We start from the raw sequence: 23,992 nt of genomic DNA, 5'->3' as shown, positions 1-23,992 counted from the left end.
TACATGTAAATATGGTTAAAGAGACTATGCATATATAAAAGAGGGGTTGGCGGGTGGTGGGTGGCGGGACACAATGCAGATAGCCCGGTTAGCTAATGTGCGGTTAGCCAATGTAGTGTATTCGAGGTTTAAAAATAATTCTAAAGTTTGTAATTTAAAAAATGTCGGTCTTGATTGTCCCTAACTAAAAATGTATCAACCCCTACAAAAATGTCCATTCATTATAATCCACACAATAATTCACATTTCCTGTTGCTGCAGGATACTTTTCCTGCTTTGAGAAACTGGTCAAATTAAGATCCGACACCTGTACAATATCATCAGACATTATTTTACTTTCTCGTCATCACTAGACAGACAGATAGACATATATTTTATTCCTCACCAAAGTCCACTTCCTAAAACAAATCACAAAAGTGGTATAGAAATCTACTATTCATTTTCCTAATCAAACTCATATTCATATCTATATAGTGTGTTATATATGCCTAAATTACCATAACTCATCAAAAGGGCTATTCCTCTGTAACCTGACTTTTGGGACTATCAAATAGCCCAGTCTGGGAATTGCACTGCACAGGGGGAATGGGCGGGGACCTGTTTGTGCCTTTGTGTCATCCTTGGTCCCCACTGTGATACGTAATGCAGAAGTATGGCACACGCTGCAGCGTAACGGTATAGGCACACTTAACCGGTATTCCACTGGAATATCTGCTCATTAACGCAACGACCAACCGATGTCCCTCTCTCTCTATCTACTGACTGTTTTTTCATTTCTGCAGAAACTTCTTCATATCGAGAGTTGTGCAGTTCTCCGTCGGAGAGCGCCGAGGAGAGGTTTTATATGCTTTGGAAGTGGATCTTATTTGCGTTTTCTTTCTTTCTTGGTTTCGTATTACAGAGCCTGGCGATTGAGGGAGTGAGCGGAGCAGAGAGCGAGTTCCGCTATGTAAACTGACAGCATCATATGTCTTGATTTCCAGATGCTTCGCAAGAAATCTGAAGGAAAAACGCAAACAAATACAAGTGACGTTTGTTGGGATGTGGAATAATTTCTAACTAACCGAATCGTCCAAAAACAAAGCCGAGATAACGGAAAGGGATACGGAATCTGTCGTCAGTTTACGCGACTGCGGAGAGAACTGACAGAGAGAAGGCCTTTTGCATTATTATCATCACAACTGCTGAACAGATAAGCTCACAGAAGAGAACGAATACTACGGTAAGTTTTTTTTGCAATCATTGCAACATTATTGAAATCATTTGAGCGTTATCCGGTAGGTTGGACACATCGTGAGACTGCCTAATGTTGAATATTTAAAGTAGCCAAATATAAGAGGGAAAAAAATGAGAAAAACATCTGATCCGTTCGTTGGCTTAGTCAGCAGGGCTCCAACTGTTGCCACAAGCTTTAAAAGTGGGCTACACTGTTTTTACCGGGTTTTATGTACGCTGGACAATAACGTAATTGTATTCCTGCTGCAACTTTATCTCTACTAGTCCACTGTAAACAGCGCACTGCGGTTGGGAAGCAGTTGGAAGCGAATCAAATGTTTTTTGTTGTTGTTAGCCTACAAAACCACATTTAAAATCATGATTCAGACCATGTTTATTCGATGCTGTTCGAAATCGTCTGGGTAGACGGCTTCCTTATTTTCTCAACTTACATGTTCTATGTATGTGTGCCACGTTTGTAGTGAGTGAAATAGAGCATGTATGCTTTCCGCGATCGGGCACAGAGTAGTTGAACTGTTTTTGGATACATTGCGAAACAGACACTGTAATTAGATCAAATTCGTGTCTGATATGTCTACGTTGTTATCACACTATAGACCTTTTGGAGAGGACTATTTTACCGTAATTAAACATTATTACAAGTATCCAGTTCACAGTGGCTTAACGCATTCATTCGGCCAGTTTTTTCTGTTGCTTTCTTTTTAACGGTAATGAAGTAAATGATAGCTTCAGCTGACTGATGATAGTAATTGGCTAGAACGTGTGAGCAGAACAGTTGAACTGCTTTGCTGTGAGACTGACTGACTGACTGGCTGGCTGGCTGACTGACTGACTGGCTGTCTGGCTGGCTGACTGACTGACTAGCTGGCTGACTGACTGACTGACTGGCTGGCTGACTGACTGACTGGCTGGCTGGCTGACTGACTGGCTGTCTGGCTGGCTGACTGACTGGCTGACTAGCTGGCTGACTGACTGACTGACTGGCTGGCTGACTGACTGGCTGACTAGCTGGCTGACTGACTGACTGACTGGCTGGCTGACTGACTGGCTGGCTGACTGACTAGCTGACTGACTGGCTGGCTGACTGACTAGCTGACTGACTGACTGGCTGGCTGACTGACTGGCTGGCTGACTGACTGGACAACAGGGTTTGCGCATGTTGGATTGTGTGGTGCTGACTTTGTTCCTAAGGACTGGTCCACGATCAATTTTTAAAGTCTCTCTCTGTGTGTGTGTGTGTGTGTGTGTGTGTGTGTGAATAATAATGCCACAGTAAAATTACAATGCCAGTGGTGTTGGTGGAGTGTTGACATTTCCAGGGTGTGTGCCCATGTGTGTCTAGGGATATTTACCACACTTCTCCAGGGCCTGTGCGTGTCCATTTGGCAGGCAGGGAAAATGGTGGTGGAAGCATGCAAACTCAGCGCCCTCCCTCCCCCCCCAGATGTTAAAGCGTCTATTGAGAGTCCGATTTGGCTCCTGCCGGGTTGATCTCTTCATTGTTGCCACACAATGGGCCCCACATCCTGCTGCCTGCCCCTCCTCCTAGTCCCCAGAATCCCCACTGCTCCTCAGCCCCCTCACAGGCAGCCTCATGGCTGGTCTATAAAGCACTTTTAATACTGTGATGCCGTCGTTCTTTAGGTTAAGTGGCGAAAGATGGATTTATCCGTTATCCTCTGCTAGCATGTGTGTGAAGCTGAAGCTAGCTGTCCTGGGGGCAGTGTGGTGGCTGCATCATGCCTGGGACATGGAGCACCAACACATGTCCTGTGTCTAAGCTGCTACAGTGCATTCAGTCATCCCTGTGCCTCTTGTGAAATGTAAACGCAGCAGATATTGAAGAGAGTGACCACACGTGGCAAACAGCCATCCAAACATGTGAATTACATGGTTACATCAATCTCTTTTCTCTCTGCTGGTGATGCCGTAACGCCTGCATATATATGCACAACTGATTTCAACCTGTTTCGTTCGCAAGCATTAATCTGTTTGAATGCATGCGGTTCACTGCACAGCTCAGTGAGCAACAGTTTGATTTTACCCTTGTGTTGCTGCAGCAATCTGGGGATGAGATTAAAAATGAGCCCCTCTTTTCACGATTCATTGCTCTCCTTTGGAATTTGGATCCTTCTCCATCTTCAAATGTTAATTCCTCTCCGATCCTTCTCTCTCTCAGCCTCCATTTCTCCTCAATTTGGCCCTGTCTCTCTCTCTCCTCCACCCTCCTTTCATTCTCTCTCTATCCTCTCTCTATTCTCCCTGTCTCTCTCTCTCCTCCACCCTCCTTTCATTCTCTCTCTATCCTCTCTCTATTCTCCCATCCTCTCTCCATCCTCCCATCCTCTCTCTATCCTCCCATCCTCTCTCTATTCTCCCATCCTCTCTCCATCCTCCCATCCTCTCTCTATCCTCCCATCCTCTCTCTATTCTCCCATCCTCTCTCCATCCTCCCATCCTCTCTCTATCCTCCCATCCTCTCTCTATCCTCCCATCCTCTCTCTATTCTCCCATCCTCTCTCTATCCTCCCATCCTCTCTCTATCCTCCCATCTATCCTCCCATCCTCTCTCTATCCTCCCATCCTCTCTCTATCCTCCCATCTATTCTCCCATCCTCTCTCCATCCTCCCATCCTCTCTCTATCCTCCCATCCTCTCTCTATCCTCCCATCCTCTCTCTATCCTCCCATCCTCTCTCTATCCTCCCATCCTCTCTCGATTCTCCCATCCTCTCTCCATCCTCCCATCCTCTCTCTATCCTCTCTCTATCCTCCCATCCTCTCTCTATCCTCCCATCCTCTCTCTATTCTCCCATCCTCTCTCTATCCTCCCATCCTCTCTCTATTCTCCCATCCTCTCTCCATCCTCCATCCTCTCTCTATCCTCCCATCCTCTCTCCATCCTCCCATCCTCTCTCTATCCTCCCATCCTCTCTCTATCCTCCCATCCTCTCTCTATTCTCCCATCCTCTCTCTATCCTCCCATCCTCTCTCTATTCTCCCATCCTCTCTCCATCCTCCCATCCTCTCTCTATCCTCCCATCCTCTCTCCATCCTCCCATCCTCTCTCCATCCTCCCATCCTCTCTCTATCCTCCCATCCTCTCTCTATTCTCCCATCCTCTCTCTATTCTCCCATCCTCTCTCCATCCTCCCATCCTCTCTCTATCCTCCCATCCTCTCTCCATCCTCCCATCCTCTCTCTATCCTCCCATCCTCTCTCTATCCTCCCATCCTCTCTCTATTCTCCCATCCTCTCTCCATCCTCCCATCCTCCCTCTATCCTCCCATCCTCTCTCTATCCTCCCATCCTCTCTCTATTCTCCCATCCTCTCTCCATCCTCCCATCCTCTCTCTATCCTCCCATCCTCTCTCTATCCTCCCATCCTCTCTCTATCCTCCCATCCTCTCTCTATTCTCCCATCCTCTCTCTATCCTCTCTCTATTCTCCCATCCTCTCTCCATCCTCCCATCCTCTCTCTATCCTCCCATCCTCTCTCTATCCTCCCATCCTCTCTCTATTCTCCCATCCTCTCTCTATTCTCCCATCCTCTCTCCATCCTCCCATCCTCTCTCTATCCTCCCATCCTCTCTCTATCCTCCCATCCTCTCTCTATCCTCCCATCCTCTCTCTATTCTCCCATCCCCTCTCTATCCTCCCATCCTCTCTCTATCCTCCCATCCTCTCTCCATCCTCCCATCCTCTCTCTATCCTCCCATCCTCTCTCCATCCTCCCATCCTCTCTCTATCCTCCCATCCTCTCTCTATTCTCCCATCCTCTCTCTATTCTCCCATCCTCTCTCCATCCTCCCATCCTCTCTCTATCCTCCCATCCTCTCTCTATCCTCCCATCCTCTCTCTATCCTCCCATCCTCTCTCTATTCTCCCATCCTCTCTCTATTCTCCCATCCTCTCTCCATCCTCCCATCCTCTCTCTATCCTCCCATCCTCTCTCTATCCTCCCATCCTCTCTCTATTCTCCCATCCTCTCTCTATCCTCCCATCCTCTCTCTATTCTCCCATCCTCTCTCTATCCTCCCATCCTCTCTCTGTCCTCCCATCCATCCTCCCATCCTCTCTCTATCCTCCCATCCTCTCTCCATCCTCCCATCCTCTCTCCATCCTCCCATCCTCTCTCTATCCTCCCATCCTCTCTCTATCCTCCCATCCTCCCTCCATCCTCCCATCCTCTCTCCATTCTCCCATCCTCTCTCCATCCTCCCACCCTCTCTCTATCCTCCCATCCTCTCTCCATCCTCCCATCCTCTCTCTATCCTCCCATCCTCTCTCCATCCTCCCATCCTCTCTCTATCCTCCCATCCTCTCTCTATCCTCCCATCCTCTCTCCATCCTCCCATCCTCTCTCTATCCTCCCATCCTCTCTCCATCCTCCCATCCTCTCCATCCTCCATCCTCTCTCTATCCTCCCATCCTCTCTCTATTCTCCCATCCTCTCTCTATCCTCCCATCCTCTCTCTATCCTCCCATCCTCTCTCTATTCTCCCATCCCCTCTCTATCCTCCCATCCTCTCTCCATCCTCCCATCCTCTCTCTATCCTCCCATCCTCTCTCTATCCTCCCATCCTCTCTCCATCCTCTCATCCTCTCTCTATCCTCCCATCCTCTCTCCATCCTCCCATCCTCTCTCTATCCTCCCATCCTCTCTCTATCCTCCCATCCTCTCTCTATTCTCCCCATCCTCTCTCTATCCTCCCATCCTCTCTCTATTCTCCCATCCTCTCTCTATCCTCCCATCCTCTCTCCATCCTCCCATCCTCTCTCTATCCTCCCATCCATCCTCCCATCCTCTCTCTATCCTCCCATCCTCTCTCCCTCCTCCCATCCTCTCTCCATCCTCCCATCCTCTCTCTATCCTCCCATCCTCTCTCTATTCTCCCATCCTCTCTCTATCCTCCCATCCTCTCTCCCTCCTCCCATCCTCTCTCCATCCTCCCATCCTCTCTCTATCCTCCCATCCTCTCTCTATTCTCCCATCCTCTCTCTATCCTCCCATCCTCTCTCTATTCTCCCATCCTCTCTCTATCCTCCCATCCTCTCTCTATCCTCCCATCCTCTCTCTATCCTCCCATCCTCTCTCTATTCTCCCATCCTCTCTCTATCCTCCCATCCTCTCTCTATCCTCCCATCCTCTCTCCCTCCTCCCATCCTCTCTCCATCCTCCCATCCTCTCTCTATCCTCCCATCCTCTCTCCCTCCTCCCATCCTCTCTCCATCCTCCCATCCTCTCTCTATCCTCCCATCCTCTCTCTATTCTCCCATCCTCTCTCTATCCTCCCATCCTCTCTCTATTCTCCCATCCTCCTCTATCCTCCCATCCTCTCTCTATCCTCCCATCCTCTCTCTATCCTCCCATCCTCTCTCTATTCTCCCATCCTCTCTCTATCCTCCCATCCTCTCTCTATCCTCCCATCCTCTCTCTATCCTGGTGTGTAATGAGTGTGATAGTCTTGTATCAGCACTATAGCAGGCCTGTCGGTCGGCAGCAGTGGAGAGTAAAGGAGTGCAGAGTCCGTGCCAGTGGCTGTGATGGTGTGATGCAGGCCGGCCAGCTGAGAGGGCTTCGGAACAGGAGCAGATGGGTCATCTGGCTTTGTGTATGTCTGTCTGTGTGTGTGTGCGTGTGTGCGCGCGCGTGTGTGTGTGTTAGGCCTGGAGGGAAACGGTGGGGGGCTGAGCTGGGGCTGGACACAGCATGATGTTTAGAGAAGCGGGGTGCAGGGGGGGTGTAGTGTTTTAAGGGCATCATGGGGAGGGTGAGGGGATCAGGGATAGGGCTGGGTGTAGTTAGGGTTGATATAGGCCTGTGTTTTGATGGTGCTCCCAAAGCCCTCTGTGTGCTGGAGAGAGGCTGCTGTGTGTGCAGCTGTGGGCCAGAGAGAGAAACATTCATTGACGCAGGACTGTGAAGTGTAGCTGCCTGGGGTCTCTCTGCAGCACACACACACACACACACACACACACACACACACACACACACACACACACACACACACACACACACACTCACACACACACTGTTACTTTTTAAAGCACACCATTCTGTATGCAGTCGAAAACACACACACACACACACACACACACACACACACACACACACACACACACACACACACACACACACACACACACACACACACACACATATAGGAGCGGTCCTGTGAATAGATCACACTGGTGATTTCTGTCCCCGGTTCTGGTTCTACAGTAACATTCTATCTCTACATAAGATGAGACACTTCGGCCTGTCTTCTGGGTCAAAATCCCCAGAGGACGTGCTCTGTAGCTTCAGAGAAACTTCTCCTTCTCTCTCTGCACGGTTCATAACAAGTCCAGTGTTCCGACTGAAGCGCTGCGTTATGTATGAGAGAGAGAGTGGACCTGGAGAGAGCAATGGCCTGCTTGTTTTTTAACCAGCTGACTAGTATTGACCACTGATCTGCTATTTCACTGTCCTCCCTCAAGGCTCCCATGCTGATTTTCTGTTGGTGGGGGGGGGGGTTTATGTGCGTGTTGCCTGGCGTAATGATATTTGTTCAACGTAGATTCTGTGTTATTCCATCTCATAACAGCTTCTTAGAACAGCCTGAAATGGGGCCATCTTTTTTTTTTACTTCCGTTTGTCTCATCTCAGCATTTGGTTGTGGGCTCCCCTGAAGCAGGTGGAAGCTGGATTGTATTAGAGACAGTTGGACAGTGATTTCCTTTGTGCCAAAGGCTTGCCAACCAGCTCGGGCTGTATAAGGCCTACGTACTGTATGAGTCCGTCCCAAATGACACCCGACTCCCTATGTAGTGCGCCACTTCTAACCAGGGGCCTGTGGGCCTTGGTCAAAAAGTAGTGCACTTGTATTAGTAGAATAGGGTGCCATTTGGGACGGCGCCCACAACATGTTATTTACGGAAATGTGGCTCAGAGAGGAGACTGATGTGTGTGAGTTGGTTGGAAGTCATCTTGTTTTCCCCTCTCCTTGAACAGATGTTTTCAGCAGCCGTTCTCTTTCTACTGTCCATTCTGTTTCCTTAGCATCAATGTCACTGTTATCCTTTGTGCTCTAGTTAATGAGCCAAGGCTGCTTGGGTCCATTGTGTCTGTAGTTGTGTGTATTATGCGGTGTGTGCGGGCGCGTTCGGTCTTGTGTGTAATAAACATGGTGGTCCATGGGATAGGAGCGCGTGTGTGTGTGTGTGTGTGTGTAGTAACAGAATGAGAATAAAGCTTTTCCCAGTGTTACCTAGCCTTCCCTGACTGTGGGCCTGTGGGCACTGCATTGTGTTTGCAGACTGTGGTCCATCCATGCAGATGAACAGCAGGAGACGAGCCTATTTACACCAGTTGAGCGTTGCAGTTTGTTTTTAGTAGAGCCTTTTATTTGGCATTGTTCTGTTCCGATACAGCTCGCCTTGTCTTCCCCGTGTGACTGCGCCACCGAACCGTTAGCGGCAGGAAGTGCCCGGAGCGCAGGCCTGTCACACACACGCACACTAAAACACACACACACACACACGCACGCACGCACGCACGCACGCACGCACGCACGCACACACACACACACACACACACACACACACACACACACACACGCACACACGCACACACGCACACAAACACATAAACTGTGGCTGGACAAAAATAACAATAAAAATGTGCCCTGCAGCTGGTATGGAGCAGGAGCTTAGCCAGGAAGGAGTGAGGCTGAGCTGAGTTGATGGCCTTTTTCTCGACAGGAGAGAGCAGGAGCAGAAGAGGAGGAGGAGGCTGGGCAGAGGCACAGAGCCACGGCTTATCACTGGGTCTCGCCCTTTAGAGACCCAGCCAAGCTCCCGCCAAACCCCAGCTGAGCTCAGCCACCATGGTTGGACTGAGACAGCTTTTCTCCCAGGGTGTGGTGAGTTGGCAAGTGGGGTTAGCCTAGCCTAGCGCCTCCTGTTGGCAGCTCAATGCCAGTTCAGTCCAATGTCAATGCCTTCTTTCCCAGCTGCGTAAACTGCAGACAGAGCCAGAGCTAGGTCCAATAATGGGGCTGTTGTTAGGGGTGTTGGGGCAGCTTGTGGCTGTGGCGAGGGGGCCCCACAGGGGTGTGGTGTGTGCATGTGAGGGGTGTCTGTGTTTCCCCCCTTGTCCTCCCAGCCTGTAGTAGTCAGACCTCTGACCCTGAGCTTGCTGCACTTTGCAGATCCCCTGCTGATCTCTTCCAGCCCGCTGCACCCTCTCTGGCTCACTGAGATGGAGGGAGGGAGGGGGGGGTGGTGAAATATAGAAAAAGGAAAGAGAGAGAGAAATGGAGAGATGGGGTGATATGGTGAGAGGGAGGGAAAGCAAGAGAGATAGGGATAGAGAGAGGAAGAGAGGTAGGGAGGGGGAAGATGGACTCAGAGACCCCGAAGAGGGTGAGGCGGCAACACAAGGAAGTAGGAAGAGAGAAATTAAGAGGAGTTGGAGGATTTGAGGGAGATAGAAAAGAGAGGAGAGGGTGACCCAGACCTGGAGAAGAGAGGAGAGGGTGACCCAGACCTGGAGAAGAGAGGAGAGGGTGACCCAGACCTGGAGAAGAGAGGAGAGGGTGACCCAGACCTGGAGAAGAGAGGAGAGGGTGACCCAGACCTGGAGAAGAGAGGAGAGGGTGACCCAGACCTGGAGAAGAGAGGAGAGGGTGACCCAGACCTGGAGAAGAGAGGAGAGGGTGACCCAGACCTGGAGAAGAGAGGAGAGGGTGACCCAGACCTGGAGAAGAGAGGAGAGGGTGACCCAGACCTGGAGAAGAGAGGAGAGGGTGACCCAGACCTGGAGAAGAGAGGAGAGGGTGACCCCAGACCTGGAGAAGAGAGGAGAGGGTGACCCAGACCTGGAGAAGAGAGGAGAGGGTGACCAGACCTGGAGAAGAGAAGGAGAGGGTGACCCAGACCTGGAGAAGAGAGGAGAGGGTGACCCAGACCTGGAGAAGAGAGGAGAGGGTGACCCAGACCTGGAGAAGAGAGGAGAGGGTGACCCAGACCTGGAGAAGAGAGGAGAGGGTGACCCAGACCTGGAGAAGAGAGGAGAGGGTGACCCAGACCTGGAGAAGAGAGGAGAGGGTGACCCAGACCTGGAGAAGAGAGGAGAGGGTGACCCGGACCTGGAGAAGAGAGGAGAGGGTGACCCAGACCTGGAGAAGAGAGGAGAGGGTGACCCAGACCTGGAGAAGAGAGGAGAGGGTGACCCAGACCTGGAGAAGAGAGGGAGAGGGTGACCCAGACCTGGAGAAGAGAGGAGAGGGTGACCCAGACCTGGAGAAGAGAGGATAGGGTGACCCAGACCTGGAGAAGAGAGGAGAGGGTGGACCCAGACCTGGAGAAGAGAGGAGAGGGTGACCCAGACCTGGAGAAGAGAGGAGAGGGTGGACCCAGACCTGGAGAAAGAGGAGAGGGTGACCCAGACCTGGAGAAGAGAGGAGAGGGTGACCCAGACCTGGAGAAGAGAGGAGAGGGTGACCCAGACCTGGAGAAGAGAGGAGAGGGTGACCCAGACCTGGAGAAGAGAGGAGAGGGTGACCCAGACCTGGAGAAGAGAGGAGAGGGTGACCCAGACCTGGAGAAGAGAGGAGAGGGTGACCCAGACCTGGAGAAGAGAGGAGAGGGTGAGCCAGACCTGGAGAAGAGAAGGAGAGGGTGACCCAGACCTGGAGAAGAGAGGAGAGGGTGACCCAGACTGGAGAAGAGAGGAGAGGGTGGACCCAGACCTGGAGAAGAGGAGAGGGTGACCCAGACCTGGAGAAGAGAGGAGAGGGTGACCCAGACCTGAGAAGAGAGGAGAGGGTGACCCCAGACCTGGAGAAGAGAGGAGAGGGTGACCCAGCCTGAGAGAGAGAGGAGAGGTGGACCCAGACCTGGAGAAGAGAGGAGAGGGTGACCCAGACCTGGAGAAGAGAGGAGAGGGTGACCCAGACCTGGAGAAGAGAGAGGGTGACCCAGACCTGGAGAAGAGAGGAGAGGGTGACCCAGACCTGGAGAAGAGAGGAGAGGGTGACCCAGACCTGGAAAAGAGAGGAGAGGGTGACCCAGACCTGGAGAAGAGAGGAGAGGGTGACCCAGACCTGGAGAAGAGAGGAGAGGGTGACCCAGACCTGGAGAGGGTGAAGAGAAGAGAGGAGGTCAGACTGAAAGAAATGGAGTGAGGAAGGGCGGAGAAAAATCCCTGCACTCCTTGTCGTAGGTTCGGAGAGAGTGAGATAAGGCTGGACCAGCAGTCAACAATTATACCATCAATCTCAGACCTAGCTCTCTCCCTCTGCTTTCCTCTCTTGTTTCTCCCTCTCTCCCACAATCCCCTAGCTGTGTGCCCTGTGTATTTGTAATAGACGGTCTCCACGTGCCGCTTTTCTTTTTTTCTCGTCCCCCCTCTCTCCCTCACCTCTCTCTTCCCCCCTCTGTCCCTTACCTCTCTCTTCCCCCCTCTCTCCCTCACCTCTCTCTTCCCCCCTCTCTCCCTCACCTCTCTCTTCCCCCCTCTGTCCCTTACCTCTCTCTTCCCCCCTCTCTCCCTCACCACTCTCCTCCCTCTCCCCCCTCTCTCCCTCACCTCTCTCTTCCCCCCTCTCTCCCTCACCTCTCTCTTCCCCCCTCTCTCCCTCACCTCTCTCTTCCCCCTCTCTCCCTCACCTCTCTCTTCCCCCCTCTCTCCCTCACCTCTCTCTTCCCCCCTCTCTCCCTCACCTCTCTCTTCCCCCCTCTCTCCCTCACCTCTCTCTTCCCCCCTCTCTCCCTCACCTCTCTCTTCCCCCCTCTCTCCCTCACCTCTCTCTTCCCCCTCTCTCCCTCACCTCTCTCTTCCCCCCTCTCTCCCTCACCTCTCTCTTCCCCCCTCTCTCCCTCACCTCTCTCTTCCCCCCTCTCTCCCTCACCTCTCTCTTCCCCCCTCTGTCCCTTACCTCTCTCTTCCCCCCTCTCTCCCTCACCACTCTCCTCCCTCTCCCCCCTCTCTCCCTCACCACTCCTCCCTCTCCCCCCTCTTCCCCCCGCCTCTCTCCCTCACCACTCTCCTCCCTCTCCCCCCTCTTCCCCCGCCTCTCTCCCTCACCACTCTCCTCCCCCCCCTCTCCCCCGCCTCTCTCCCTCACCACTCTCCCCCCCCTCTCCCCCGCCTCTCTCCCTCACCACTTTCCTCCCTCCCCCCCCTCCCTCACCACTCTCCTCCCTCCCCCCTCTCCCCCGCCTCTCTCCCTCACCACTCTCCCCCGCCTCTCTCCCTCACCACTCTCCTCCCTCCCCCCCCCTCTCCCTCACCTCTCTCTCTAACACACTGACTCGTGGCATATGGAACAGTTTATCAAGGAGCTGATTTTTTCGCCTATTAAGCAACGTTTATTTTTCCCGAAAAAGGGGAGAGAAAGGCAAACTATGTTTTATTCTGATATTTAACCAGTGTTGAGCCCAGCCCCATAGTGTCAGGAGACATAGCCCAGTAGTAGCTGGGAGGAGCGAGTTCTTTTGTGCGCGCCCTCTCCTGCTAAGCTCTTAAACTCGCTGCTTCTACGCATCAAAAAATCTATAAAGCGTCTCTTTAAAAGCGGCCTGAGAAATAATGGAACGAGAAGCGCTGGAGAGAGGCAGAGATGCAGATGGATACCTCCAATCGGTTACCTCTCCACCTCCTGTTTGACTACCGCTTTTCATGTTTCTCTCTCTTTCCTCCTCCACCTCTCCTCCTTCCTCCTCTACCGCTCCTCCTTCCTTCTCTACTTCTCCCTCCCTCTCTATTTCCTCCTCTACCTCTCCCTCCCTCCTCGTCTCCCCCCCTCCTTTCCTCCCTCTGTCTCTCTCTGGCTGATAAGGGAGCCAACCTGTAAAGTAAATGAATTCCGTTTTTTCCCCCCTCTTAAAATTCACAGTGTTCCGGCCTCCCCTGTGCTGAGGCCTATCGACTGATGTACCGTGAATTGTGTGCCAGGATTAAATTCCTTAAATTTGTCTTTTGCTCCCTGTGGGAGAGGGACCCCTTTTAAAATAAATGTTGCAGTGTGTGTGTGTGTGTGTGTGTGTGGCAGTCGCCCACACAGCGGGGCACCACGGGTGCGGTCTGTGTGTGTGTACACTCGTTGTCTGTGTGTGTGAGATGCTGTGCGGACCTTTACTTTGTTCTGCTGTGTGTGTGTGTTTGTGTGCGTGCGGGCGTGCATGTGCGTGTGTGTGTGTAGCTGGTTGACTGCTGCTCCTCCTGGGTTTAACACTACTATTGTCTTACACACAGAGTAGCAAGTCATCAGGCAGAGAGAGAGAGAGAGAGAGAGAGAGAGAGAGAGAGAGAGAGAGAGAGAGAGAGAGAGAGAGAGAGAGCGAGCTGCGTACAGCCATGCCGTATGACCATGCTGCACATAGTGTCTGTTGCTCCATCACTCTCTGGCTTGATGCTCCATCACTCTCTGGCTTGGTGCTGCGTCACTCTCTGGCTTGATGCTCCATCACTCTCTGGCTTGATGCTCCATCACTCTCTGGCTTGGTGCTCCATCAGCTGATGGGGAACCGCTGCGTGTCGTCAGTAACCAGTCCGCTAGTGTTTCCCCGGCAACCTCCTATGGTGTTGCGTACTGAGCGTGTGACTCTCTGTGGTTCATCTCCGTTGAGATTTCTTTGTGTGTATGTGACACGCGAGAGCAGCCAATGTCTTAGACCGTCAGACCAAGAGGAAATTCCCTTTTGGGCTGTGGGCGGACACTGATTTGGAAGTTCGCAGGCGGGGCTACCTCACCACGTGACCAGGACCGACTCATGTCCGCTACGTGTGTGTGTGTGTGTGTGTGTGTGTGTGTGTGTGTGTGTGTGTGTGTGTGCATCGTGACTGCAGCGGGGAGTCCACAGTGCCTTACTAACAGGTTTATGAGTCTGTGTCTGTGTGTTTTTTCTTTCAGGAGGCGAATTAAGATGCAAAGTCACTGACTGACTGAGTCATGGCGACAGCAGCAGGGCGGGCGGGTGCTGACCGACCGTACACTCACACACCCCTATCTATCTAACTCGCTTTACATCGTCGCCTTCGCTAATTCTTTCACTCTAATTCTCTCTCTTTCTCTCTCCCATCTCGCTCTCTGTGAGTCGCGTACGCACACACACACGCACGCACGCACACTCTCTCACACACACACACACACACACACACACACACACACACACACACACACTCACACACACACTTACACCACGTTGGTATGCTGTCCTCTAGCCCACCTGGCCCATGCACAGTGAGACCGTGATCAGAGGAGAGTGGGCGTGGTGATGGTGAGATTCAGTGTATTGGTCCAGTCCAGCCCAGCCCAGTCCAGCCCAGCCCAGCCCAGCCCAGCCAGGCAGCTGTATATAGTAGCAGCAGTAACAGCAGCAGTAGCAGATGCAGTAATTGGAAGTGGTCTATTGATTTATTGGCAAGCAGGAGAATGTGGCATTAGGGCTCTCTCTCATCGCTCATTCAATCAATGGACCGCACAGGTGGGCAGCACTTAGCCTCCTACAGGACGCTAGCTCTGAACTCTCTCTCTCTCTCAATCTCCCCCCGCTCTCTCTCTCTCCCTCCATCTACCTCTTCATCCCTGTCGCTATCTCATTCTCCCCACCATGGCCACTACAGGTACATTACTAGTACTTTTGGGTTTTTGTGTCTGAACTCCTGGCGCTGCCTATAACTGACTGCAGGCCGGATTAGGACTTATTTTTTCCGTTGTCTGTCCATCGCTGTCTGTTTCATTTCCCCCCTGTTTGCCTCTAGTAAGCCACCCTACAGTTTTTGTTTTTCCGTTGCGGCAATAACAAAATGTCCTCCGTTTTTTTTCTCTCACTTAAAGGGCCAGCCCATGTTTTCTTTCTTCTCGTTTGATCCATGCCACAAAGTCCTCCTCCTCCTGTCTCCTATATCCGAGGCTGCAGACTTTCGAAAGAGGAGAACATTCTCGTAACATTATTGAGGGTATTACGTGGCATCTTTCGATCTCTTCGCAACTTAAGCACCATTTAATAGCTGCCGTTACACTCTAACATCATTTCACATGGTGCATTATCAGGGCCTTGGTTCTCTAAGTCCTCCACCAGTGTGTGTGTGTGTGTGTGTGTGTGTGTGTGTGTGTGTGTGTGTGTGTGTGTGAGAGAGAGAGAGAGAGAGAGAGAGAGAGAGAGAGAGAGAGAGAGAGAGAGAGAGAGAGAGAGAGAGAGAGATCCATTTTCAGAAATGTTGATGAATTTACATCAATTAAAAACACATTGTATCCAAAGGGTGAAAGTGCATACAATTTATTTTCTTTTTGGACTTTTAAGCAACTTTTGGAATAATTGTATTATTATATATATTTTTTGTTAGGATAAATCAAGGGAATCTTTTTTTAGTTTGATTATATAAACTTCAGGGAAGGATTTAAGGAATAATAAGGACATTGAAAGTCTGTCGCAATTAATTTGCCGGTCAAGGATGGATTGATTCTTATTGTGGAAGTGACACCGCCTGCTGTTTTCAGCCTCATTATTTTTGCAGCTAGTAGTCTATTATTGTTTCCTGTCGCTGGATCTTGGCTCTCTACTTTTCATGAGCTTGTTCAGAAAGTTTCCTCTTTTGGCCAACAGGAACAGATATCACAGGCTTCAAACAGTCAAAGGGATCCAGAACCAAGTTTGTGTGAACAGCTGAGGGAGACAGATGCCTATCACTGTATCTGGTTGAGCCAGGGGGCAGCCTAAATTAATAAGATAAGGTTCTGATTACGTTCCTAAGTGTAGAGAAAATAATATTTCGAAAAATCGAACTTACGGCTGAAGAGACAAATATAATGGAAATGATTCGCTAAATGACTCCCATTTGGGCCAGCTGCAAAAACCTTCTGGAACATTTCCAGCCACCTGGACTATGCATATAGCGCATCTTGGAAAACAACAAGTGTGTTGGATATCGCGTTTAAACATTTTTTTAAAGCACGCCTAAAGTAAATGTTTCAAACGTGAATAACAGTCATACACATTGAAAGAAACCCATGAGCATTCATTTCAGACAAAATAACTGGAAAAATTGCAAATGTGAAAAATTGGAAATAAACTCTTGAGATTAGTGTTGCCATTTGGGATGCGGCTATTGAGAGAGTTGGTGAGAGCCACTCACGATGTAGGTGCACCTGGGCTGGAAGGCGTAGGTTCCACAGGTGTAGAGGTGGGTGTGGTTGTAGCTCTGCAGGAAGCGGATGTAGTTGAAGCACTCCGTCCAGGGGAGAAGAGGAGAATGAAGCCATTCGAAGACCAGGGAATAGGGTGCCATTTGGGACACGACCCTGGACTAAGAGGTTTGAGCCGTGATATAAATCAAGGCCTCAAGGTGCACAGTGTTACTGATTTTTCTCGTCCCCCTGATTAATGAATTCATTTAATGAATCTAATTGAATTGACTGATTCAGATCATTGATTGGCCAGAGAAACCACTCTGTTGCCTCAAGTCTGAATCAATCCCTGATTAGAGGAACAAGGATGAAAAACATCATTGCTGCCGACCTCTAGGCCCTTATTGTAAATGGCACCAGACTGTTTTGAGGCCCCTGTTTAGATGGACGTCTGTCCCAAATGGCACCCTATAAAGGGAATGGGGTGCCATATGGACATGTTAGATGGTAGCTGCCTGTTTCTATTGACTGGGGGCCCGTAAGAGAGAGAGTGAGACAGAGAGCGCCAGAGGCCTGGTTGTTAGGCTGTATCATGCTGTGTTCTAGGCTGTTTGTCAGACTCTTAACTGTTCATCATCAGGCAGGAGATGTGACCTAGACGTGCATGGAGGAGAACAACACACACACTATACACACACACACACACAAACACACACACACACCACTACCTGTTCGCCTCCTCCCTGCAGCGAGGCTAGAAGGGAACCATCCTTCTCCTCTCCTGTCAGAAGGAACAAATCTGTCTGTGTGTCTGCAGCCCCCGCCTTGTCTGTCCTCATGCTCTACCACCATACCCCCCACCGCGCCGCACCGTTACCCTCTGACAGATCACCTCCACACATCTCCCGGCTGGGCTGGCTGCTCGCTCTGCAGCACTCTCTGCCTGTGTTTGTGTCTGTGTGCGTGTGTGCGTGTGCATGTGTGTGTACGTGTGTGTTTGCCCGCAGCCCTGTACTCAACCAGGCCTCCCATTGCGTCAGAGAAGGCCTCGCCATCTCTCAAGGAGCTCAAGGAGCAGCCGGAGAGGGGAGGAGGAGGGAGGGAGGGAGAGAGAGATTAAGAGAGAGAGGGATGGATGGAGAGTTGGGATGTTTGTTGTTATTGGGGATATTAATAAAGATGACCTCATCCAGAGCCCTTTGAGTGTGTGCAGCCCTGCCTCTCCATCTCCCGTCCCTTCTCCTCTCCTCCGTTCTCTCGCTCCTTTCATTTCCCTGTGTGCCTTTCTCCTTTGTTCCCTCTTCGCTTTTTTTTTCTCAAGTGTGCCCTCCTCTCAGCCTCTCCCTGCCTGGCAAACCCTCTCAGCGTCTGTCATATTTTATGCCCTTTTTAGTTATGTATGTGTACTCGAGGAGGTGTGAGATTGTGTGTGCGCGCATACGTGCATACACGCGTGTCGCAGCGATGCCTAGACCATGGCTCTGTGTGTGTGTTGTCATCCCCTCACTACTTCCCCCATCAATGCGATAAAGTGATATTACAGCTGAGGAGACCGAGACATAGGTAGCAGTGAGACTGGCCCTGAAAGCCGTGGGAGGAGTATTCAGTCATTAGCCCGCTGTGCTGCTGCAGCCTGTTATCCTGAACTCTCTGTAGTATTCTCTGTCACTTTACCAGCTGTCCAGGGGGACTCACCTAGAGGCAGAAAACACATGACATCAACACAACACCCTGCCCTGCCCCGGAGTTCCCCCTGCTGAGGTGTACACGCACACACACACACACACAAAATATGCCTGTTTGTTCGATCCAATGTCTCACAAAACAATTCAAGTCTATGTGCATTGTGCACTAGAGCTGACTGTATTCTTTGTCTCCTCTATGTTTGGCCATTTTGGACTCACGCAGGAGAGAGGCGAGAGGGACTCAAAGGAAACAGGATCTCCCTGTATCTCTGTCTCTCTGTGGGAGGCAGGAAGGAACACCGGCCATCTCTGACCTTTGAGGAGTCCTGATTACTGCGCACTAGACACTTAACAGCAGCACGGCTGTGTCCCCTGGTCAAAAGTAGTGCGCTATTAAGGAACACGGTGCCTTTTGGACCGCAGGTATCCTCTCCAGTACAAAACCTCTACTCAGACACCTGTTTACTATGGATAAGGTCTGGAGGGAGACGTGCTCTGTTTCTCATTCATTGTTCATAGCCTTGTAGCGTGAACCACGCTACAAGGCTTTTTTTTATCTCAGCAGGTTATTCCTCTAAATATAAAAGGGTGAGGAGAGGGGCCGCGGAGCGAGATGGAGAGCGAGATGGAGAGCGAGAGCAATAGAAAGCCAGGGACACAGAAATGGAGAGGGCAAGGAGGGCTTAGAGGTAGTGAGAGGGAGGCAGAACGACGGAGCGAGAGATGGGGGTGAAAAAATAGGGACGGAGAGAGTCATAAAGAGATGCAATGGAGGGACTGACAGACGGAGAGTGAGAGAGAAAGGCAGAGGGATGGAGAGAGTGTATGACCTGAGTTGACTGGGTCCAGTGTAGTGTTCAGTAACTAAACCAGGAGAAAGGAGCTGTTTATCAGTGGGCGTCTCTCCACCAGGGATTTGTTAAGCTCGACTTCTTTTCTTTTTTAATGCGGGAAATATTCAGATAAATCTCCCACAGCCTTGGGCTTGTTGTGAATAAACTAGCTCGCAAGCCAAGGCATTAGCATGAGATCCTCCCACTTATGTCAACATTCTCTCTCACACACAAATGTCTCTGATGCACACACTCACGCACACTTGAGTGCATATACTTAGAAACATAGATATCGAATATGCACCGATTAACCCGTTCACACACAGGCACTGCCCCAGATGTACATGAGCTATGGTTTACTTACATACACATTGATTCTCCCTTTCTCATTCTCAAATCCTTCACACACACACCCTCTCAGACCTGCTCAGTGCTGAGTGTGTGTGTGGGTGCGTTGATATGTGTGTGTGTCTGTCCTAGACAGGCCCATTTGCTACTTGCTGAGCCCGTGCCAACCGCGACACCAGGTGCCGGTTATTTCATGCCTATATCTTCTGAGCACGTTGGCGTAGTTAGAGGAGCGATGAGCAGCGCCGCTAGCGAGCCGCGTCACCCCGCGCACCTCGCTTCACTAGCCAAGCTAATATCAATTCATGAAACACTGTGGCTAACTAGGCCGCCGGTGCAGCCGACTTCCCAAATGAATGGATGCTAGTTGCAATGAAAGGAGCCACTTGTACGCAAACTGCACATTCATAGAAGAAGTCGCGTCATCACTAAGGCTCTTTTCCCTGGATCTTTTATCTGAGCCAGAGCAGCCAGAGGGTCAGCGACGGTCATTCCTGGGGAAGAGAGGCAGAGGGTGCGTCGCAAATGGCACCCTATTCCCCGAGGGCCCTGGTCAAAAGTAGTGCACTAAATAGGGACTAGGGGGCCATTTGAGACGCAGTCCCAGAGTGCTAATCTTAGCACATAAATCACGACCCTGTGAATAATTGAGGCACTCAGAGAGGTGAGAGGTCAGAGCTGAAGGATACTTTAGTACAAAGGAGGTACACATCGTTGTCTTCCGGGCTCGCTTAACAGCTCCATCCCTCCTTTTCTGGGCCCATTTATAGTCTAGGGGTTTTGACCTTGTCCAGATGGGCCCAGTTCGGCCCCCTTCGGTTGTCACTGACCCTTTTAGGAGGAGATGAGGAGAACGCTGAACCACTGGCTGGGAGACATCTTGGATGGTTTATTGCCACATGTCGCTTTCAATACAGGCGCTCACACTCACAACCACAGCACTGATTACAGCTCTCATTACTGTTACATTACACCCACACATATTGAGACACGCGCGCACACACGCACACACATCCATAGCGCTTGCATTTGATTTGCATCTGATTTCTTCATACTCCGGACACATTCTCCAGTGATAAAAGAAACACAGCCGTTCTGCATTATACGGTTGTCTACGTTCATTTGGGGATGTGGTGGATGTCATTATTTCACCATTCACTCAGCCTGTCTGTATGGCCTCGGCAGGGTGTCAAATTGGTGCAAATTGTTTCGCGACCCGGTCCCTCACATTGGGCTTGATAGAAAAATTCCTTTATTACAGTTCCATGGGCAATTTCCTATAAAACTACAGGCTTAAACAGCATTGTGTGTGTCTGTGTGTGTGTGTGCTCATGCATGCGTGTCTGTGTGTATTACACATAGCTAATTCTTGCGAGTCTGGCTCAGTTTCATGTTGCTGCTCAGTCAGCCTGTCAGAATAAGCAGGGCAACAGCTGGAGGCAGAGAGAGTAGGGTTTTGTGTGCAGGTGTTTTATAAATTCTCCTCTTAAACGACCCCCTCCCTCACTCTCTCCTACTTAATCCTACTGAAAACCCCTCTCTCGCTCTCGCCTACTTAAATCGAAAGAGGTGTGTGTGCGTGTGTGCATGTGTGTGTGTGTGTGTGTGTGTGTGTGTGTGTGTGTGTGTGTGTGTGTGTGTGTGGGCACGTTTTACTATACTTGTGAGTACCAAAAGTTCTCACAATAATAGTAAATCAACAAAAATCTGAGTTTGCCAGTCCTCACTTGCACAATGCTATTTTAGGGGTTAGGGTTAGAGTTAGGGTCAGGGGTTAGTGGTTAGGTTTAGGCTTAGGAGTAAGGGTTAGGATTAGGTTTAGGGTTAAGATTAGGGTTAACGTTAAGGGGAAGGATTAGATTTAGGGTTAGGGAAAATAGGATTTTGAATGGTCCTCACAAGTATAGTAAGACATAGCTGTGTGTGTGTGTGTGTGTGTGTGTGTGTGTGTGTGTGTAATTATGCAGTGTGCACTGCAGCATAGTTGGAGTTGGCTCTCCTTACTTCTGAAGAGAGACGGAATGGAATGGTTTGGATGACCTGCTTATTTAGGAAAATCCACTAGCTTTAGCCAATGTGTGCGCGTGCGTGTGCGTGTGTGTGTGTGTGTGTGTGCCTCTCTCTATCTGTGTTTTGTAAATGCTCCAGTAGGTAGGACAGTCAGTAGCGTTACACCTTCCCACCGTGAGAAAACGTCTATTTGTTCACGTACGCAGCAGAGATTTTCCAAGCAGATCGTAAAGCCATTGCGCTGGTTTTAGTTAGCAGCAGCGCCCCAGGCTGGAAAGGGTTAAATGCTTTAGCAGAAACACCATGCGTAATGTTCCCAGAAGGAGAACAGCACAGATTCAGTCATCGAATTGAGTTTACAGGTCATTTGATTAAAGTAACTCGATCAGCAACGGCCTACTTTTTCCATAATGTCTTTTTGTTGGTGTATTTTTCATGCGTTTGCCTGTTTTTGGGCTGTAGAATGGAGATTGATATTCTTTCAGTGGCTCCCTGGGCTCCCATTTTCTATTCCCATTAGCCATTGTTCTGCAGTTATTGAGGATCGCGGTGTCAAAGGGTTTAGTACTCTTTTTGTAGCACGCTTCACTGTAATTGTAGACGGACTGTGCAATATTGAACCTTCACCCAGCCGTATAGAGTTCTCAATATGATTATGAAGCCATTGATGTTGACATGTGAATCCTGCCTGTAGCACTAGGCTCAGTGGCGGTTAGGACTTACATGACATGCGGTGTGAGCCTGAGCTAAGCTCTTGAAGCCAGAGCCATGAGAGAGCATCTCAAATGAATTCGGACCTAGCAGCTCTCTGCTTTCATCCGGAATCCCTTTGTGTGTGTGTGTGGTGTGTGTGTGTGTGTGTGTGTGTGTGTGTGTGTGTGTGTGTGTGTGTGTGTGTGTGTGTGTGTGTGTGTGTGTGTGTGTGTGTGTGTGTGTGTGGTGTCTACGGGGGGTAAAAAGGTGGGTGAGCGTGTCTGTGCGCCTACGTGTGAGCGATTTTTACCATGTGAAAATGTGTGCGCTTCGAGTGTGTTTGGTGCGTGTGTGTGTGCCTATGCATTATGTGCCTGTGTATGTGTGTGCACGCATGAGTGTGTTTGTGTCTGCTGCTCTCTGCTCTGGCTCCTCTGAGAGGGACATTAACCTGATTGAAAGCAGAACCCCCCTCCCCACCCCTCCCCCCACCCACCCACCCCACCCCTCTGCCAGCCCAAAGTGACCTTCAGTGAGCAGGGCTGGCTCTAACTGACACTCCCACAGGAAGTCTTAAAGCACAGAGAAGAAGAAAAATACTGAGCCTGCGTCTTTTACAGCCATGGCCACTGCTGGTCTGCTGCCTTCTCTACAGAAACAGACCTTTACAGACACACGTCCGAGAGGGAGAATCAGATGGAGAGGGAGAATGAGAGATGGAGAGGGAGAATGAGAGATGGAGAGGGAGAATGAGAGATGGAGAGGGAGAATGAGAGATGGAGAGGGAGAATGAGAGATGGAGAGGGAGAATGAAAGCAGGAGAACAGAATGGTGAGCAGACAGAAAGAGAGAAACAGAGAGGCAGACAAAGAAGAGGAAAACAGAGATGGAAGCAGACAGAGGGAGAATCAGAGAGGAAGAAGGAGAATTAGAGAGGGAGAGGGAGAATCAGAGAGGGAGAATCAGAGAGGAAGAAGGAGAATTAGAGAGGGAGAGGGAGAATCAGAGAGGGAGAATCAGAGAGGGAGAGGGAGAATCAGAGAGGGAGAATCAGAGAGGTAGAAAGAGAATTAGAGAGGGAGAGGGAGAATCAGAGAGGGAGAATCAGAGAGGTAGAAGGAGAATTAGAGAGGAAGAGGGAGAATCAGAGAGGGAGAGGGAGAATCAGAGAGGGAGAGGGAGAATCAGAGAGGGAGAGGGAGAATTAGAGAGGGAGAGGGAGAATCAGAGAGGGAGAATCAGAGAGGTAGAAGGAGAATTAGAGAGGGAGAGGGAGAATCAGAGAGGGAGAGGGAGAATGAGAGATGGAGAGGGAGAATGAGAGATGGAGAGGGAGAATGAAAGCAGGAGAACAGAATGGTGAGCAGACAGAAAGAGAGAAACAGAGAGGCAGACAAAGAAGAGGAAAACAGAGATGGAAGCAGACAGAGGGAGAATCAGAGAGGAAGAAGGAGAATTGAGAGGAGAGGGGAGGAATCAGAGAGGAGGAATCAGAGAGGGAGAATCAGAGAGGTAGAAGGAGAATTAGAGAGGAGAGGGAGAATCAGAGAGGAAGAGGGAGAATCAGAGAGGGAGAGGGAGAATCAGAGAGGGAGAGGGAGAATCAGAGAGGGAGAATCAGAGAGGGAGAAGGAGAATTAGAGAGGGAGAGGGAGAATCAGAGAGGAAGAGGGAGAATCAGAGAGGAAGAGGGAAAATCAGAGAGGGAGAGGGAGAATCAGAGAGGAAGAGGGAGAATCAGAGAGGAAGAGGGAAAATCAGAGAGGGAGAGGGGAGAATCAGAGAGGGAAGAGGGAGAATCAGAGAGGAAGAGGGAAAATCAGAGAGGGAGAGGGAGAATCAGAGAGGGAGAGGGAGAATCAGAGAGGAAGAGGGAAAATCAGAGAGGGAGAGGGAGAATCAGAGAGGGAGAGGGAGAATCAGAGAGGAAGAGGGAGAATCAGAGAGGGAGAGGGAGAATCAGAGAGGGAGAGGGAGAATCAGAGAGGAAGAGGGAAAATCAGAGAGGGAGAGGGAGAATCAGAGAGGGAGAGGGAGAATCAGAGAGGGAGAGGGAAATCAGAGGAGGG

General features: G+C 50.5%; 1 protein-coding gene across 2 annotated transcripts in view; it reads left to right on the top strand.

Moving 5' to 3' along the window:
• The first annotated feature begins 635 nt into the window (after positions 1 to 635).
• The window catches only part of LOC115164303 (semaphorin-4C), a 49,652-nt gene continuing 26,295 nt past the window's right edge, over positions 636 to 23,992 (top strand). Inside the window, exons 1-2 of one of the 2 annotated variants that reach the window (XM_029716638.1) lie at positions 636 to 1,222; positions 8,982 to 9,142. The gene's annotated coding sequence lies outside the window, so the exon portion shown is untranslated. The remainder of the gene's footprint in view (positions 1,223 to 8,981; positions 9,143 to 23,992) is intronic. The other variant, XM_029716637.1, reaches the window with a different exon arrangement.

This window comes from Salmo trutta, chromosome 27 (assembly GCF_901001165.1).
Source record: "Salmo trutta chromosome 27, fSalTru1.1, whole genome shotgun sequence".
In the NCBI taxonomy this organism is placed as follows: domain Eukaryota; kingdom Metazoa; phylum Chordata; class Actinopteri; order Salmoniformes; family Salmonidae; genus Salmo; species Salmo trutta.
The sequence above is the reverse complement of the archived record's forward strand: the minus strand, read 5'-3'. Positions and strand labels throughout refer to the sequence as shown.